Below are 6,283 nucleotides of genomic sequence, written 5' to 3'. Positions count from 1 at the left end.
TATACAAAATGCTCAACTGCAAAGGATCCCGTAACACATGGCAGTGATCCGTTACATACGATAAATTGATTTTTGAAAATCTATACCCAGATTTTGATAATTTTTCAAAAGAACGAGTAAAATTGACATCCTGAATGGAAGTAATATTTTGTATAGGATTTTTTGTAGAATTAATAATTATCTATTATTTCTAGAAACAGGGAATTTCCTTTTGGTGTGTGGTCCTATGCTTTTTATGATGATGAATGAATATGAAAAGAATGGTTGGGCCTAATTAAGAACAATTGACTATATATTTATATGAAGAGATATCGATGCCAGTATAATAGATCGTACCAATTTTATTGAAATCAGATTCCTTGAGCCGTTCCAGGAGATCGCGTGTGCGGACCAAGAGATCTTATTTTAATTTAAAAGACTAGTTTAGGACTGATTAGCTAATTTTGATTTTCTAGCATATTCTGAGTGTACAAATAATCGATAAAAAAATGTTCAGACAGTCTACTATTGTCGTAAGCTTACTTACCTCTGAAATTCTTTTAAACACCATCGGTGTAAAGTGAAGTAAATGTGATTTGTTACATGTCAAAATGGCGACTCTTTATCTGTACGTGAATTTAATATACTTCACTTTCGGTTCGTGAGAGTGTCACACAAAGAGCGATACAGCAGACAAACTCTTATAATTATATATACTAGTATCTAATATTATTTATTTATTTCATTATTCAGAATCACCAATCAAAATTAATCCCCTTGATCGTACGAATTACAGTACTCATAACCACGCATCACATCAGATATGATCAGAACGTAGATTGGGACAAACTTCAATACACTATATGAAACTCACTTTCTCGCATTCCTAAAGTTTCAAAGATATAATTCTCGATCATCCGGACCAAATCCTCCAAGAAAAAGTTCATAAAATAAAACCTCGATCTTCAACAGATACTGCCCATTCTTAAAACAAAGAAGGTAGTGCTTTTTAAAAGCCGGATACCAGCTTCGTTTATTCTGCGAGAGAACTGGCTAATCTCTGCTTTACTGCCTCACAGAATGGACAGTTTTAGGCTTATATATATCCTTTACGTAAATGCAAGCTATGTGTATGTGACGCACATATAGCTCTTACCTTCCGAATTTTCCCACAGAGCAACAAAGCTACAGCTTATTTTACATTATCAAAACATTATCAGTTTATTATCACTATAAACTGAAGGCCAACCGGAATTATTCTTGTTTTTTTTTAATTAAAAGTTACATATGAACGAAGAAAGGCTCCATGGTCAACAAAATACCCATCATATCTACCGTAAAATTTAAGAGATGATTTTGATAGGCATAACCAATTGTGTTGGCACTGTGTACCCTTATCAAAGAGATAAACTAATGTACATGTAGCTTTGTCTGGAAACATTTTCACTCACACAGGTATAACTTCCCTGAACTTGTCAACAACCGGGAAACAAACATGTACTTCCCCATCGTTGAAATAAAATTGTAAACTTTTCCTGTACTATCTTTTCCCTCCTAAACATAATTCATGATTCGTCGAGCCTTTTTCCTAAAATACTCCCACCAACACACACACACATACACATCACACACCACACACACACACACACACACAAAACTTTTTAAGTCTAAATTACCCTACAACTTATACACTCTCAAATATTTACATTCAGTGTAAATTTCCCCCTTTCAATTGCATTGAAAATTTGTAACGTTCTATTTCATGTGAACACACTAAACCTATTCATGCGTCATTACGTGTTTTGAGTATATTTACAATTGTAAGATTATATGAAATATTCAAACTTAATACATAACCAATTTGATATGTACTAATGGAAAATAATCGTTAAATAAAATCTTTTTATCAATGAAAAAGGTTTTTTTCGACAAAGTTCCTGGCACTATATGTTTAGTCGCGAGGCGAACTAAATATATTTACATTTTCCAGTGTCTTTGCCTGTGATAACACTGCATATCGATTTTGTACTATATAACCCATAATACAAATGACGCCAAATCGAGGCGCCAGCGGAGTTTGCTTATTCATATTTAAATATATAATCGTACGATGGCTTAAAATTATATAAATATAAGTAATAAGGAATCATTCTTTGAATCATAAAGCCCATCGGGCTTCATTGGATTTGATCACACCCCGACCGAAATTATCACCTCATAATACTCAAAGAATGATTCCTTATTCCTTATGTATAAATGTAACATGTTAATATGTCTGTTCCATGTATGTTTCATACACCTGACTAAGAGCGTATATTTAAACAATAATATGCTTACTTTGGTGATTCACTCGGGATATGAAGGTAGCGACATTGCAGAAAAAATACATAACCCGGTTATTTTAATTTTTTCTGCAATAATCGCTACTTCATAACCCGCATGAATCATCAAAGAAAGCGTTTTATTGTTTATATTACAATATCTTTCCTTTAGTTGATAAATAAATTAATTATGAAAAGTAAGTAAAATTCACTAAATTACTGTTAATTTACATAAGTACGTTAGCTAAAAAAAAACCCAGCCAAATCGTCTCCTGTGAGACTTAGAGTCTGATATCATCATGATTTTTTGGTGCACTCCTTGACTTTCTTAGGTTAGATTTCGACCAATCGACAAACAGGGCGTGTCAATTTCAGTCCCGACAGTTTCTTACCAGTTTCAGTCGCTGTAGATTTAGGCCAATCGATAAATGGGGCGTGTAGATTTCAGTCTGGCTGTTTCTATGGAGCTATGAATTGACTATATTAAGTTTCCGTAAGAAATAGAGGAAATAGTAAATGTAAATATAATGGCTTAAAAGCGACGATACACAAATATTTTATACAAATAAGCTTTGGTATAAGTATAAATATAAGTATTGAATGCTTATTTTTGGATGTCGTCGGTCCTATAACCACCAAGCGGTGCAGACAAATTGAATACCGCGCGTTAGAGCCCGCGTTAGCGGGTTATGTAAATTTTTTCTGCAATAATCGCAAATGAATGAAATGCTCATAAAAAGTAATTAAGAGTGACTAAATTATTGTGAATATACATAAGTACTTTAGATAAAAGAAGTAACCAAGTCTTCTTGTATGCTTTGAGTCTGACATCATGTCGAATTGATTATTTCTTGCAGTCTGTGATATTTCTTAGGTTGCTAAAGATTTCGATTGATAAACTGGTTATAACTTGAACGTGTAGATCGTTACTTTCTATACAGCTATGAATCACAATTGGTTTTCTTAAAATATAGGGGAGAAAATACTTAGCCGGGTATAATTATAGTACGTCATAGGCGTCGGAACCGGGGGAGGGGGGGGGGGGGCTAGGGGGCTTAGGCCTAACCATTTGGCAAGAGGGTTTAGCCCCCCCCCCCCTTTTTTTTCTCCCAGGAAAGATAATTGTTCCTAAATTTACCTTGTAAAGATGGGAATATTGATATATATTAGATGTTGGAATCTACTACCCCCCCCCCCCCCCCCGGATAAGGAATTTCAAGATTCGGGAAAGAATTATTTCTGGTTGGTAAGAATTTTTTTTAAGGAACTATAGGTATACACCCCCTCCCCCCCCCCCCCCCCCCCCGACGGATTAGGATTTCCATGATTTTGGGAATTAGTTTTTTTTTTGCTTATCAAGATTTCTGAGGATTAATCTAGCCCCCACTTTCAATTTGCTTCCGACGCCACAGTACGTGATACACCGGATAAGGACTAAAAACTTTTTATCGGGTTTTTTACAAGGAAGTCTTCACATACTGTTAGAAACGGAAAGATGTCAAGTGAATAAAAATTATCTGTCAGAGATTACTATTCTATATTCAAAGAATTACGGGTGATACACTGGGATATTATAGGTTTTAATATTATAAGGGACGTATCAACAGCCAGGCATTCGCGCATACAGAAGGGGGTTTCCTTTCCTTGAAAATTCAAATTTATCTCATTTACATACTAAAATTTTCAAAAATGTGCCTCGTAACCCCCCCCCCCCCCCCCTTCGATCAAGAAAGCAAAATTATCCCTCGGAACAAGCCCTTTCTGGAAAATTTTCTTGATCCGTGAAAATCAATAACGTATAAAATACTACTCTATAAGGTTGTAACCATCTTGAAAGGGGATTATTTTAATGTCAAAATGGATATAGCAAAACAGCCACGAAGAAATTGTGAAATAGAATTATCAGAGTATACAATAAAACCCATAACAATGGTAAAATGGTGGCAGGATAAGGGGACGGGTGCGATCAGGCAACAAAAGGTCCTGAAAGTTAAACAATCGAAGTGTTTGCTTCATTAAAAAGAACAATCATTAAATTAGTTTCAAGTTGAATATTTTGCATTCTTGTTCAAAATATGCACATCTAGTAACTGATCAAGCTTTTCGTACTCTTTATTCTTGGAATTATTATGGAAAACACTGCTGTGGTCTCATTCCTTTGTTCAAGCAGTTTAACCATGTTAACAGTACGAAATTTTTGAGCTTCTTAATATCAGAGCGTTACCAGTGGTTACAGTACTGATATCCTTCAAAATCGGACTGTCTCAGGTAAATAAACAGTGAAATTCAATGGAAGTAAAGGATATAAGCCAAACACTGTCCATTCTGTGAGAGAAAGAACTGATCGAGGCCCGAATTTTGTTTTAAGAATGGACTTCAACAGGTACACCTGGGGCCCGTTTCTCAAAAAGGCATACGTCCAGGCGTAAGCTTAGTCCGGACTAAATCAGGGACTAAACCTCAAAACCAGGCTAAGTTGCGTTTCACAAAAAGGCGGAAACTTAGTCGGGACTAAATTTGGGTTTAAATCTACGCCTGCTATTGGGTAGGCGTAAGTCCCTAGTCTGTGCACAAAAATGGCGAGTGTTTTGTTTCTAATGCAAAATATACAGATAATTTTAATTTTTGGTCTGTTTTACGTTATTAAGGAAAACATTCACATTTATTGAAATATTTGTACATGTACGTTTAACTTTTAAATATCTATTGCTCAATAACTGTTCCTATTTTAAATAAATTAAGATTAAATCCATTTGATAAATAATGGGCTTAAATGTACCTTATTAAAGGTAAGTACTATACATTACAACTCGTTAATGCATTTTTTCCTATAGTATGAAGAATTAAAGATAGGTATACCCCGATAAATAATTTAAAAAAACCCAACAATACTAGTAATAAAAAAGATGTTATGATTCTAAATTAAACATGTATTCCCAACAAGATAGGTGTATATAAGTACGAATAGATTATTGATTTTTAAATCAATACTAAGTAAGCATAGACTAGAATTTGATGTTTCTAATCAAATTTGCACCTATGAAACGAAACTGATTTTAAAATAGAGAATACTCCTTTAAATAGGAGCAATTCAAAACGTGTAATTTGTCATTAACAACACGTATGCATTCTGATATTCATTTTTTTTTTACTCCTAGTATCTTTACAAAACCGTATGAAAGCTACATGTTACATGTATTTTGAATGTTTATGAACTCGCATTTAAATACAATCAATTTTTGTTTATTAAAATATGACTTAAAAATATATTTTAGAAGTGTAAAGAGTGTTCATCAATTTTAGATTTATTGACAAGCGTTTGTCAAGGTTCTTGAAGATTCTAAAATTTCACATGCACTCCTCGTTGAATTTTTGGAAATTAAATACATTACTTGAATTCATGATAGTTTTGTTTCATCATATTTAAGATGTATATCAAGAGATTTTTTTTTTAATTTCGAAGTTGTCGACCTGCCATACAAAAGACGTTGTTTTAGCAGTTTCACAACAGTGTGATTTACTAGTATTTACAAATTTAACTACATGTAACTTGCATTTGTCATACTAATTATATAAAATATTGTATACACCCCCACCCCAATAACCCAAAGCAGATAGAGGAAAAAAGTAAGACTCAAATGTACTTGTTAAAACTGCATAGATGCAAAATGTCTTATCCGGAGGGGGATAGGTTTTTTTTTTTAGATGCCTTTTCCATTAAACAATTAGAACCCTTTTATTTATAAAACTGTCTTCAAATAAGTAGAGTCATCTTAGATGACTGCTTTTATATCTATATTTTAATCAAGATACTGTATACAGGGTTATTTTCGTCCCGTGTAATTTCCGCCCTTCTACACTTACAAACGTTTCGCTCTGTCGTGAATTCGCCCAGTCACAATTGTTACTTAAGTTACTTAATGTTATATAAATAGTGCCTGTTTGGGAGGGTAACAGTTGAAATTGACACCCCGAGGAAACCA

Source organism: Crassostrea angulata, chromosome 9, assembly GCF_025612915.1.
Source record: "Crassostrea angulata isolate pt1a10 chromosome 9, ASM2561291v2, whole genome shotgun sequence".
Taxonomy (NCBI): domain Eukaryota; kingdom Metazoa; phylum Mollusca; class Bivalvia; order Ostreida; family Ostreidae; genus Magallana; species Magallana angulata.
The sequence above is the reverse complement of the archived record's forward strand: the minus strand, read 5'-3'. Positions refer to the sequence as shown.